Source organism: Sminthopsis crassicaudata, chromosome 3 (assembly GCF_048593235.1).
Source record: "Sminthopsis crassicaudata isolate SCR6 chromosome 3, ASM4859323v1, whole genome shotgun sequence".
Taxonomy (NCBI): Eukaryota; Metazoa; Chordata; class Mammalia; order Dasyuromorphia; family Dasyuridae; genus Sminthopsis; species Sminthopsis crassicaudata.
In genome coordinates, this window is record NC_133619.1 from 534,861,896 (window position 1) to 534,877,074 (window position 15,179).

Here is a 15,179-nt window from a genome sequence, read left to right on the forward strand (position 1 = left end):
TTCAACTTCTCTGTTCTTAAAGAAAGCTTTTGTACTGTGAGTGTCTTAGGATATACTTCATATCCTAAATATTGAAAAGGAGCATGTCTTTGAATTTTTTCTGTAGCTATATGCAGTTTGTAGTACTTTAATGTTTCCATGGTCCTTTGTAGACATGCCTCTAACATTTGTTCCTCAGGTGCACATCCCAAAATATCATCCATATAATGTAACAATATTACTTTTGGAAAGGCTTTTCTTACTGGAGCAAGAGCAGCTGCAACATACATTTGGCACATAGTAGGGCTGTTTTTCATTCCCTGTGGCAAAACTGTCCATTCATATCTTTTATAAGGCTCGGCCAAATTAACACTAGGCACTGAAAAAGCAAATCTTTTCATATCCTCCTTATCTAGAGGAATAGAATAGAAACAATCCTTAATGTCTATAACCCATAGAGGCCATTCTCTTGGCAACTGAGTAGGAGATGGAAGTCCAGGCTGAAGAGTTCCCATAGTTTCCATCTGTTCATTTACTCTTCTTAGATCAGTTATCATCCTCCATTTTCCAGATTTCTTTTTCACCACAAATACTGGGGAATTCCAAGGACTTAGAGAAGGCCGCAAGTGTCCTTGGTCAAGTTGTTCTTGCACTATGTCTAATAAGGCCTGAATTTTATCACTTCTTAAGGGCCACTGTTCTACCCACACTGGTGAATCAGTCTTCCACTGAATAGGAACTGGTGAAAGTGCAGGTAGGCCTTCAACAGCAGCCCTGCCTAAAAAGCCGAAGTGCTTATTTGTAATCCTATCTGCTGTAAAATGTCTCTTCCCCACAGATTGATGGGGATTTTTTCAACCACAAAAGGAGTAAAAGCTCCTGTTTCTCCTTCAAATACCCATCTCAAAGGTCTAGCACTAACTTCTGCTGCTATTGATCCTCCCACCCCAGACATATAGGTGTCTGCTTTAATCTTTGGCCAGTGAACGGGCCAATTGGCACCTCTAATAACTGTACGATCTGCACCCGTGTCTACCAATCCTTCAAATGGTATTCCGTTTATATAAATAGTAAGCATAGGTCGGTCAGCTGTCACAGCTGCTGTCCAATATATTCCTGGATTTTGTTCATTGGAGTCAAAATCTAGGCGACTATCACTAGGTTGCTTATTAGGGGTCCGTAACAATAAGCCTGATGCTACTACTTCTCCTGGTTGATAAATCACACGTTGTCTGCCTGTGTTAGTGACTGGGATATTAGATACACGTTCTCCAGTCTCCCACATCAGTGTATGGATGGACACTGTTTTGTAGGCACTCTCGGAAGGTGAAATGGTCAAGCCTACTGTGCCTGGAGGCAAAGGATCCATAGGCTCAACAGGAACAGATTTCACTTCTCCAGGGAGTATCTCGGTAGTCTCTACTGCACACAACTCTATTTTTCCTAATTTCAATCCCTTTCTTCCATCTGATTGCCTTTTGGCTGATTGATCATGTCTTAAAATTCTCTGGATGTAACCTCGGCTGCCATCATGCCCCACTTGGGGGGCTGAAGCTGGGCCCCACCTGTCATTTCCCTGTGTCAATCTACATTCGGAGGCCCAGTGGAGGCCCTTGTGACATTTTGGACATGGAGTTTTAGGTCTTCTCTCACCCTGTCTTCTCACTGTATCTCCATATCTACACTGAGCTCTTAGATGCCCAATTTTTCCACATTGAAAACATCGCCGAGTTTCTCTAGAAGGCCCTTGCCATGAGGGACCCTGTCTTTCCACATTCATCATTGTCCGGGTGTAAAAAGCATTTGTTCCCACTGTAGCACAGCGTCTTATGATCTCCTCTAAAGGAGCATCTTTGTCTAATCCCCATATAATTCTTTTGCAAATCTCATTGGCATTTTCCTTAGCCAGATGTCTGGTCATTATTTCTGTAGCTGAATTTTCTCCAATAGTTCTTTTGACAGCAGTTTGCAAACGTCCCACAAAATCTGCAAAAGGTTCATTGGGACCTTGCTGTATTTTAGTGAAAGCCTCTCCACGATCTTTCTGTCCAGGAAGGACACCCCAAGCTTTTATTGCAGCCTTAGCAATTTGTTCATATATTGTCATGGTATAATTAATCTGTTCCGAATTCTCTCCATATTGACCTTCACCAGCTAAGTGCTCAAAAGTGAATTGTGTGTTAACTCCTATTTCCAAATTGCATCTGACTTGAATTTTACATAATTCATGAAATTCCGCAAGCCATAATAAATTTTCTCCAGGCTCCAGACATGTCCTTGCTATGGATTTCCAATCATTCGGGGTTAGGACTTCATAAGACAAACCATCTAGTAACATTTTGACATAAGCTGATGTAGCCCCATAAAGGGTACAACCTTTTTTCAAATCCTTAATTGTATTCAAATCTAAAGGTGCATATCTTCTCCTTTTTTTACCTACAGAGTCAGTATTTTCAATCACAGGATATGCATGTATAAAATCACTTATATCCTGTCCTTCTCTCTTAGCTTTAACCAATGCTTTTTCTAATCTTGTCATAGGCTTAGGCTTCTTCACAGGCAATTCTGTTTGTGTTTCTGCCTCTTCCCCTCTTTCTTCCTCCATCTCTGAAGGTGGGGTTGATGTGGGCCTGTCAATAATCTGTTCTCTAGGCAGGGTTGAAGCTTCTTCAAGAGAATCATACCATAATTCCTCATTTAAATCCTCTTGCTCTAGGGAAAGATCTTGATCTTTCCTTTTTTCCTCACACTTCCTCCTCTGTTCATTTTTAGAACTTTTCCTTCTCCTACAACTTGCTTGATAGTTTAAGGCTAATTGAACTATGTTGTAGATATAAAATACTTCTGCAGAAATTGAACGAGGCCCATTTTTTGCTTGAAATTCTTTCATTTCATATCCCACTAGCTTCCATTTATCTACATCTATCTTTTCTTCCTCTAAGAACCAAGGGGATGTGCGTCTTAATGCAGCCAAGAGTTTAGCAATCTGTACCCAGGTTACAAGTAAACTCTGCTCCTCAATTATCTTGATTATACTCTCTATAGTACCACTCCTGAATGGAGCTGAGGTTGCGTCTGGGGCTGAGGTTGAGTCGGCTGAGGTCCAGGGATTGAATATAGCTAACATCTGCCCCATTTCAGCTATAAGAGATTCCTGGTTTAACCCTTAACAAGTTAAGTTCCTTATTTATCTATTAGCACGCTCACTTAATCTTTAACAAAGTTTCCTCGTTACTCACGGTTCTGGGTCAGAGAGACTGAGATCTAGATCGGAAGCTTTTTCCTAACAAGAAGCTATCACTAAGAAAGCTCCATTCCCCAAAATGGTGATTTGAATAAGCATTTACTTAATAATATATATTGTGGTCCTTACTAGGGAATGAGATAAGACACTGTTAAATGGTAAGTGGCCCCAGTGTTACACTAATAATGTTGTATATTATACAAATCTTCTTGGTATTTTGCCTTTTGATAAAGTGTTCCATAGACCTGAATTATCAAAATTTTACAGGTTGATGACATGCATGTACATAATTTAGGTCTCCCAGTGCCTAGCATAATATACAGTGTACATGATAGCTACTCATAAGTTTGCTGAACAAATGAATGAAGGAATAATTTTAAGTGACATCTATAATCATGTACCAAATGTTTGGCAAAGTCGGTGCTCAATCCAGAAACTCCTGATTTTCTAAGTCCACTACTCTGTTCATTATATGGCCCTACTTTTATTTTGTTACTGAAGTGACAAAAGCATATTATAATTAAATCCAATAAGCATTTATTAAGCACCTACTCTGTGCAAGATATTGTGCTAAGTGGTAAGGACATAAAAACAAAATGGAAAATATTTCCTGCCCTTCTCCTTTGGATTTGGATTGGTATAACATGTATTTAGTCAGGTAAGTATATGTAGGATAATTGAAACCACTAACTGGAGGGACCAGGAAAGGTTTCCTATGGGAGGTGTTTTCTGAACTAAGCCTTCTAGGACTCTAGTGATTCTAAAAAGTGGAAATAATAATAATAGTTAGCATTTATATTGCATTTTAAGGTATGTATAGATCCTTACAACAACTTTGGGAGGAAGAAGTAAGTGTTATTATTCCAATTTCATAGATGTGGAAACTGAGGCTGAAAGGGGTTAAGTGATACAGTTAGAAAGTGTTTGAATACACACATACACACATTCATACATATATATATATATGTATTGCCTTTATGTATGTATAAATATGCACATACATATACAGATACACCTATATATGAGAGGCAAGAGATAAAATGCCAAATTTGGAAACCAAATTGGCAAGAAGATAAGAGTAATATTGAGCACAGCAAGGACAATAAGCCAAGAAAGGTAGACTAGAATGTGATTTTTAAAGGGTTATAAATGGCCAAGCTGGGGAGATTTTATTTCATATGAGAAGCCACATACACACTATTGTATAAAGATAATAACAAAGGTCCTTGTAGGAAAAGGTGCATGCATTATAGGAAGATAACTAACAACACAGGTCAGTGTAGAAATGGTGCATCTATTGGACAGGCTTTATTCCAAAACTTTGATTTTTTTTAAACTAATGGTTTAAAATTCATTTCCCCAAAGAAACAATGTAAAAATGAAAATGTATTCCCAGTTTATTCCAAAAAAGCCTATGAACCTAAATTCACCTGAAGTATAGCTTAGTGAGTACTATAAAAAACTAACCTCTATGCATAACAATGTTTCTAAGAGAAAATACTTTGTTGTACACATGCTGAATTTGAAGTGTCAGTGGGGAAAAGGGTTGGAGAGGTCCTATAAGCTGCTGAAGGTATTGGTCTGAAACTTTGGAGAGAAGTAAGGGCTAAAAATACAGATTGAGATGGGATTGAGTGAAATACCAAAAAAAATTCTTCTGTGAAGAAAGAAGACAGCAGTTGCAGACAGAATCTTTAAGGAAACATACATTAAATGATCAGTGAGATGAAGAACAAATGAGGGACAGAGAAAGAGAAGAAAAAATGAATGTGGGTCAGCTTTCCAACACAAGGAAAATATTTGACAAAATAACCAGGGAAGAAATTGTGGATTGGGGTGGCCCATGATCCTGGAGTCAGACCCTGGAGAAAGAAGTACTACATCACTATCATTTTGATCTCAGAAATGAAACTGGAACCTCAGACTCAGCCCCCAGTAACAGAGACTCCAGTAAAATTACCTCTAGAGAAGCTAAAATAAGGAGAACTAGGAAAATTATATATACAATTAGCACAACAATATGAACAGAAGCAACTATAAAACAAAACCAAACACTCTAATTAAAATGATTGTGCTTATCTCTGAAGAGGTAAGGAAATGTGTCTCCTTCCTTTTCCAGATAGGTGAAGAGATATGAATATGGTTAATGTGTGAGATGATATTGCTGGACTGTATTTTAGGGGACCCTGCAGGAATAGAGGTCTTTTAATGCTCATTAATACCAATGATGTCATTCCCCTATGCTTATTGGTTGACTAACCAATTAAATTGCTATTAAATTATTATTAATAACTAATATTATATAATTATTATTAATTAATAACATACTGATAAATAATCATGGACAATAAAATAATGAATGAATCATAAATAAAATAATATCACTATAACATAATAATTATTAATTAATTAATAATTAAATTATTGTTATTAATTAAATTAGATGATCAGGCTTAATTAGTTTTTAGACACGTGTGTTCTATGATAATATTGCAAGAACAGTTGGCAAAAAGCATCCCTCCTTCCTAAGTCTATGACACACTCTATTATAAGAACATACAGAATCTGTGGGAAAAAAGGGTTCAACTTTAGAAATTACATGTGGCAAAGGGGCAACTCAATTCCTGGAAGTCCTTTTGTCAGAATACTTAAGATACTCTTAGAGTTTGCCTATTGGGCACCTTATAGATTCTGGAAGCTGCTGTTTCTCAGTATGCTTAATTTGTCTTTGGTTCCAAATACAAATAGTATAACACCTATTCCCAGGATAATACTAGTACTGGGTTACTGATGGAAAGTACAAAATCTTCTCATCCTCCAAAGTTCTCACCTTTTTTCTGGTTAAGAGAGTGTGAGAAGAGATTGGGATGAAGCTTATACCAAGCTTCTTCTCTTCTCCCCAGAAAAGCCCACAAACAAAGGATTTTGAGGATCAAGTCTCCATCTGGAGACTTCCAATTAACCTGTCAGATACTAACATTCTTTATTCCAAACTGCCTTGCTTGTTTTATAAAAGCCCCATTGAGCATGACCCAGTAAGTTCCTCAGCCAATCTGAACAGATTTCCAGTAGCACCTAGTTTAAATTTCTTGTATTTATTAATTGGTTCAACAGAGATTTCTAGGTCTTGTCATTTCCCAGCTAATGCTGCTAAGTCAGTAGGGGGATGGTAACTAATTGATTGATTCAATCAATCCAATCCTATAATTGATTTAGGAGAATGGGTGAGTTAGAGGAAAAGATAGTTCAATTTGAGACATGCTGAATTTGATACAATTGTGGGATATTCAGATAGAGATTTCTATCAAGTGATTAGAGATGAGAAACTAGAGTTTAGGAGAATATATAAATGTACAAACTAAAAAACATTTATTAATGTGTTGGTGTTCAGTAACTTTTCATTCATGTCTGACTCTTGATTCCCACATTTGAAGTTTTCATGGCAAAGATATTGGAGTCCTTTCCCATGTCCTTCTCTAATTCATTTTATAGATGAGGAACTGAGGTAAATAGGGTTAAGTGACTTACTAAAAGGGTCACACTAGTAAATGGCTGAGGCCAGATTTGAACTCAGGAAAATGAGTCTTTCTGAATCCATACTCAGCATGTTATGCATCATGAAACCTAATTGCCTTATTAATCTCTTACTATGTGTCAAGCACAGTTAAGCATTAGGGATACAAATCAATCAGTCAAAGAACATTTAATAAACACCTGCTATTTATCAGATATTATGCTGAGATCTGGATATACAAATATGAAGAAGTTTACATTCTATTAAAGAAAATAATGTGTACCTATATTATAAGTGTATATAAAATAAAAAGAAGGTAATTTGGGGAAAGAGTACTAGCCCCTTGATCAATAAGGAAAGGCATCATGTAGAAGGAAGCAAATCAGCTGAATTTTGCAGAAAACTAATCTAAAAGGCAATAGAGAGAGCATATTTTAGGCATTAAGGACAACTAGTAAAAGGACCATGGAGGTGAGAAATGGAATAATATGTATAAAGAATAACAAGGAAGTCAATTTTTCTAGGCTAGAGTGTGGAAAGTTGATTAGTATATGATAACACCAGAAAAAGACATTTTGCAAGAATGGAAAGGGCTTTAAACAAGTATTTGATCCTAGAGGCAATAGGGAGACACAGAATACATAACTTTGTAAGCTGTGTGCAATATAGATTGGATACACTTGAGGCAGAGTATACAAATAGAAGACTATTGTGACAATACAAATGAGAGGAATAATGACCTCCACTAGGACAATAGCAGTGTAAGTAGGGAGTGGGGAATAAATATGAGAAATGTTGTGGAGGTAGAAATAACAAAATGTAGATATATGAAATCAAGCAGAGAAAAGTCTGGTGTCACAAACCTGAGCAGCTTAAAGTATGATGATATCTTGAATACCTAGGGGAAGGGATATAAATGGAAGGAGAAAGCAATAGGCATTTATTGAGCACCTACTATATACTTTACAAACTTTACAAACATTATCTCATTTGATAGAAATAAGGAAGTTTGTAAGGATGGTAGGCTTTAGGAGAAAGATGAGTTTTATTTTAGACATATGAAATTTGAGATGACTAGTGAGTAACTGGCAACTGAGGACTTCTCACTTGATAATTACAGACCCAGTTTCAAGGGTCTGTTAATCATTAAGGCTCTGGGAAGGCAAACAAAAGCTTTGCTCTTCTAGTAGAGATATCTGATCTCCTGAACCTTTACTTAACTGTTTAAAGAAGAATCTAACTATTTAATGGCCTGGAGATATTCTAAGAGATCTATATACTGGCTAATCTCTATTTGTTGAGGAAGTCTGAGGTAAACTAAGTCTCCTTGGTTATTCTAGTTTAATGAACTACTTACATTGAAACAAATCTCTTTGTGGAGGATTGTATGGTTTCTTATAAAATCATTAACTAAGGTAGATTGAATTTATAACTTAAATTCAATTTATCTGGGGGAATTTGGGAAAATGAAATAAGGTAAACAGTTGTAAGTAGTTGCAAAACTGACCATCATAAAATTCAGGTCAAAATTTAACAAGTTCATATTACTTTCAAGTATTATTTTTGTAGTCATGATTATATAACTCATTTCAATCTCTGTGGAAATTAACCTCTCTCTACTGGCTGAACCCCAATTTAGAGAAGTTCAGTTCTTGAAATATTCTAACAATAAACATTTCTATTCTTCCCTTGAATTATCTCTGAGTATTTGTAAATTGGATTTGCCATACAACACAACTGGGATATCGAATTTGAAATGTTAAATAGGAAATTAGAATTGTGGGATTATATCTGAAACTGTTGTTGAATATGAAGAGTTGTTCCTTTTCCTCTCTTGCTGCTTGAGGAGCTGATCATTACCATGAATGACATTATAAACATTAGAACCAGGAAGTTTATGACAAACATTTCTTTAGCATAAACAGATTGTTATATAGATGTTTTTCATCCTGTAAAGGCCACAGTACCTAAAACTGAAATTTGAGAAAATCTTGTCAAAATGTACAAAACAACTCCAGACATTTTTGTTTTTGGATTCAGAAATCCATTTTGGTTATAGCAAAACAACCGGTTTTGCCATGATTTATGATTCCCTTGACTATGCAAAAAAAAAAAAAAAAAATGAACCAACTTACAAGCATAGCCTATATGAGAAAAAAAAGACATCAAGAAAGCAGCAAAAGGAACATTAAGAACAGAATGAAGAAGGTCAGGGATACTGCAAAGGCAAATGTCAGTGCTGGCATTTATCCATTATGCTAATGATTTTCATCAGAACATAAATAAACTATGAATATATAGAGCTGAATTTTGCTTCCATAGAAATTATAATGAAATACATAGCAGTAGGTGAGATTCATCTAATGAGAGATTATAGAGATGAGAGAAGAGAGCCTATAGCAGAGCCATTATATACACCCAAAATTAGCAGCAAAATATAAATGATGAACTAACAATGGAGCCTGAGAAGCAGCTGGATAGTTAGAAAGAGAACCAAGAGACAGAAGTCTCACAAAAAATCAGAGTTGAGAGAGTATCTGGGAGTAAATGGCAGTCAACAATGCCAAATACTACAGAAAGGTAACAACATATGAGGAGTGAGAAAAGGTTTTCACATTGGATAGTCAAGAAAGAGATCACTGGTAACTTTTCAGAGAATTGAAAGGTCAAAAACCAAACTATAAATGATGAGAAGATAATTCAAGGAGTAAAAGTAACAAGAATAGAGAAGTGTTTTGTTTGTTTTTGGACCAGAAAGATAAGACAATAGCTTGAGGGAATGGGAAGGGCTACTGAGAGATTTGCTGTTTTGTTTTTAATTCTTGAGAAGGAAGAGGCTTGGACATGCTTGAAAATGGCAGAGAAGGAACTAGTAGTAAGGGAGAGGTAGTGGGCAAATAATTGCAGAGCTAATATGCAAAAGATGAAATTGGATGAGGTCAAAGGTACATGTTTGCCTTGGGGAACAGAAGGCTTTTTTATGAAAGATTAAAGGAGGAGAGACTGGCTAATGATGTTAAGGAATTATTAAATATAAAGAAAGGAAGAAGGACCTTATTGGGGGAGGGGAGGAAAAGGAGGAGGAAAATGAGCATACTGAGAATGTATGATCATTTATGAAATGCTTGGCTCTTCTCAGTGGCTCAATGATCCAAAGCAATCCCAATAGACTTTGGACAGAAAATGCTATCTGTATCCAGAAAAAAGATCTAAGGAGACTGACTATAAATCAACACATGCTATGTTCACTTCTTTTTTCTGTATTTGATATTCCATAATTTTTTTCCATATCCTCTGATTTTTCTTTCCTAACATAATTCATAAAGCAATGTATATTAAAAATAAATAAACTTATGACAATAAAAATGAATTTGATTATAGACACATTGAATACAGGAATAACCTATTGTAAACATCTAATGGTCAACTTTAAGAAATAATTTGGGATCCAGAAGTCAGAACTGGAAATAGAGACATTTACCAAGAAAGCACCATACACAGCAACAATAAGATTATACAATGATCAATTCTTATGGATTTGCCTCTTTTCAACAATGAAGTGATTCAGGCCAATTCAAATAGAATTGTGTTGGAGAGAGCCATCGGCATCCAGAAAGAGAACTGGGGGGACTGAATATAGGATCATAACATGGTATTTTAACCTTTTTTGTTGTTTGCTTGAATTTGTTTTCTTTCTCATTTCTTTTTCCTTTTTGATCTAATTTTTCTTGTACAGCATGATAATTGTAGAAATATGTATAGAAGAATTGTACATGTTTAACATACATTGGATTATTTGCAGTGTATGAGAGGAGTTGGGGGAAGGGAGGGAGAAAAATTTGGAACACAAGGTTTGTAAGGATAAATATTGAAAACTATCTTCACATATATTTTGAAAATAAAAGATTATTATTAAAATGGTTTGGGAATGTACTCTGACAGATACACATTTGACAGGAAATAAAAAGAATTTTCAAACCCTAATTATGGTAGCTTGGGGTCAGGGACATTAACTAGGCATTAAGAAAAATATAGAAAAAATGGGAAATCTTAGTTTGTGGCTTCTGCTAATCATTTTTGGTACTTGTCTGGGAGTAGGTACACTTAGACTAATCACTTAAAAATAACTTTATTCTAACACCATCCTTGGACACTTAGATGGTACAGTGGATAGAATGCTAGGCTTAGAGTCAGGAAGATGGGTTCTATATGAGTTCTCTAAGCATACTGCTTGACCACAAGTGATTCTTTTTTGTGAGCCCTCAATGTCTTTTCCTTATTTATGTATGTTCTCATTTGTGCTTCTACCAATAGTAACATGGCAAATGATGGAAGAGTATAGCCTTTGCATGGTATACATATGGTATATACTATGGAATAGTGAAAATCCTTTTTTTTTTGCCACACAACTTACTACGCCATTAATTAGAGCTTTTATTTTGAAAAAAAAATATCTTCTGATACTTACTAGCTGTTTGACTATGGGCAAAGTCATTTCCATGGATTTATTTTCTCATCTATAAAATGAAAGGACTGAGTTAAATATTTTCTAAAGTAAATTCTACCTCTAGGTATAGAATTTTATGAACCTATTACTTTAATAATTATCATAACAATAACAGCAATAATTATATCTAACTTTTATATAGTGCTAATATTTATCTTACAAGGCACTCTGATAAGCATTTATGATCTAATAACCAAGAACAATTATTTAAAATAAGAAGTTAGTATGTGACAGGATTGGAATGAGTTTCTTCCCTGCCCTACCCTACTTTAACTTCCACATAATAGTTCTACTTTCTCTACTGAAGGGCTGACTTATGCAATGTCCAAAATATATTTTTGGTACTTGATCCTGGATCAAAAATTCCTAGTTGAAGCTCTCATTGTAGAGTATTTGGGACTGAAAAAAGACTGTTGGATTTAACAAATAGAGGTTGTCTGTGAGTTTCAAACATACAATTTTGGTAGTAATGTTGGTGTTATAAAACTTAAGGGAATGGGTAATGAGGCTAGAGAGAATGTGAACAAGGATTAGTTATTTGAAAAGCTTGCCCATGAAAAGAGGAGAAATAGGACTATAGTTCAAACTTCCAAAATGTATTGGATTATTTTTCCAAACTGTCTCCTCTACAAAACAATTCTGCAATAGCATCTTCAGACTGTTCACAGTTGCCTACATTCTAATGCTAAATTGGTTAAAGAGGGGGTAGATTTCAGTTATTTTGAACCGAATCACCCTAGCATTGAAATCTATATAAAGCTCAGTTTGCCAAAACAATCCTTAATTGCATGCCTACAAAACCATAGTCAGTCCATGCCCTCCAGAAGTTTTCAATACAGCAAAGAAAAATAACACATACACAGTTAAATAAATATACAGTTCATAAAAGAAGATACAAAGTAATTTGGGGTGACCAAAAGTAGTTTCATCTACAGGTAGGAAGCCTCTCATCACTGGAGGCTTTAAACAGAGGGAGATAGCCACTTATTATATAAGTTGCAAGACTTTGACCCAGCAATACCATTACTAGGTCGATATTCCAAGGAAATCAAAAGGGAGGGAAAAGGACCCAGATGTGCAAAAATGTTTGTAACAGCTCTATGGTTGCAAAGAATTGGAAAATGAGTAGGTGCCATCAATTGGAGAAGGGCTGAACAAGTTGTGGTATATGAAGATATTGGAATATTTTTGTTCTATTAAAAAATGAGCAAGCTGATTTTAGAAAGTCCTGGAAAGATTTATATGAATTGATGCTGAGCAAAACAAACAGAATCAAGAATACAGCAATAATATGCAATGATCAACTATGAAAGACTTAGTTCTTCTCAGTGGTTCAATGATCCAAAGCAATCCCAATAGGCTTTAAACAGAAAATGCTATCTGTTTCCAGAAAAAAAAATTGTAAATCAACTCATGCCTCATGCTAGGTTCACTTTTTTTTTTCTTATTTTTTATCTCTCCCTTGGTTTTTCCCATTAGCTCTGATTTTTCTCTTCCAATGTGACTCATAAAGCAATGTGTATTAAAAAATAAATACATTTACTAGAAAAAAAGAAAGAGGATCCTTGGTCAGATATCATTTTTTTTACTAGATAACCTTTGACTTCTTTTCCAACTTAGAGATTGTGAGTTTCTGTAATTCTGGATTTGACTTTTGTTTTGTGCTTCCTTGCTTGTATAGATTTTATTAGGATTTTGGGCATCTGGATAAAGTTGCTTTCAATTCTTGAGAAGTTTGTTAAACCTTTCATTGATTAAACCACACCTAAGCAACAAAATTTTCCCTAGTCAATCCCTATCTAAATAAAACTTATCTTGATTATTATATCAATATAAATTAAAAATTTTGTGAGGAACTGTTTTCCTCCCCCTCATCTAAATGAAGACACTAGCGTCTAACTTAAATCTCTTACAAGAAAAATTATGCAAATTAGTTTCACTGGGAAATACATAGTATGTAAAATTAAAATATATAGAGTGAAGAGTTCAAAAATATATCAGGAAATTTATGAGCAGAAGTAGGACTTCAGTATCTTTATAAAGCATACCCATGCACCACCATGCCAATCAAAACTGATGTTAGGAAGAAAACAAAAAAAATGTCCCCAAATCCCAGCATCACTCATTTACTATATAGGATTCTGCCCAGTTATAAATAATGGTAATACCCCTTCTTATCTTTAATAACAAATTCATTTTGCCAATAGACATTTTAACTATGTTTACATGCAATATCTTTTTTTTACAAAAAAAGTGATACCGCTTTTATTTCTTTCTCTACTTTCAACAACAGAGGAAAAAGGCAAATAATTTATGCTGACTGCTAGACACATTCATTTAAACCCTTAGATGTGGGACAAAGGAAATGGGGTATAAGGATAATGTTTGATGGCTCTGTGACAATGTATTAAAAAAATATATGTAATACACTTCTATAAACTGCTATCCACAAGGCATTAAAATCTCAGTTCACCCAAAAAAGCAATGAAGAAAAGTATAATGTATATAAATAAGTTACAATACAATATGAACAAAGAACTACACAATAGAAATAGAATAGCATAAAAGGTATTATTAAAGAGATGTACATCTAGAAAAGGAGGTGGGCTGGTCTTAGTATTAGTAAGCTTCTCCTCATTTAACTAGGTTGATCTGAAAGCAAACTGATGCCATGATCATATTTGAGTAATTGTGTACTCACAATATTAGAGGGGTAATCAGCATTATAGTAAAGTCTCTAAAGAAGAATTCTAATTATTCATGAATTCATAAATTCCTTGAAAGTAAGACAATAGAGGGATTTTTGTGAAGAGGTTATTTTTAAGGGTGGCTTGAAGATTCCCAAATGAGAATTTCATCTGAAGATATATCTAATAAATGAATAGTATGTTGATAAACCCAAAGATCCCAACTTCTGGGATAAGACTTCACCATTTGACAAAAATTGCTAGGGAAGAAATTAGGCACTGACTAACATCTATATCAAGATATATTTATCTTGATCCTATATCCTATTTATCCTATATCCTATCTATCTATCTATCTATCTATCTATCTATCTATCTATCTATCTATCTATCTATCTATATCCTATATATCAACCTTGATAAGGTTGAAATGGGCTCATGATTTTAAAAAAAACTATAAACAAATTAACAAATTAGAAGAACAAAGCATAGTCTACCTCTCAGATCTGCGGAGAAAGAAGGAATTTGTTGTCAAAGAAGAACTAGAGCATAATGAATCATTTTGATTAAGTTAAAAAGTTTTTATACAAATAAAACCAATGCATACAAGATTAGAAGGGAAGCAGAAAACTGGGACAAAATTTAACATCCAAGGAATCTGATAAAAATCTCATTTCTAAAATATATAGATAATTGACACAATTTTATAAGAATACTTGCTATTCTCCAAATAGTACATGGTCAAAGGATATGAATAGATCATTTTCAGATGAAGAAATTGAAACCATTTCTAATCATATGAAAAAAAAGTTCTCAATTACTATTATTTAGAGAAGTACAAAGTAATATTACTCTAAGCTACCACTATAAACATCTCAGATTGGCTAAAATGGCAGGAAAAGATAATGATAAATGTTGGAGGGGATATGGGAAAACTGGGATACTTATGCATTGCTAGTGGAATGATCCAATCATTCTGTAGAGCAATTTAGAACTATGCCCAAAAGGCTATTAAACTGTGCATACCCTTTGATACAGCAGTGTTTCTACTAGGTCAATATCCTAAAGAGATCATAAAAAAGGGAAAAGGACCCACATGTGCAAAAATTTTTGTGGTAGCCCTTTTTGTAGTGATAAGGTACTGGAAACTAAGTGGATTCCCATCAGTTTGAGAATGGCAGAATAAATCATGGTATATGAATGTTATGGAATATTATTGTTCTATAAGAAACAATCAGCAGAATGATT

General features: G+C 34.7%; 1 pseudogene; it reads left to right on the plus strand.

Moving 5' to 3' along the window:
- The first annotated feature begins 8,598 nt into the window (after positions 1–8,598).
- LOC141562315 (small ribosomal subunit protein eS24-like) lies at positions 8,599–9,847 on the plus strand (annotated as a pseudogene).
- The last annotated feature ends 5,332 nt before the right edge of the window (positions 9,848–15,179 follow it).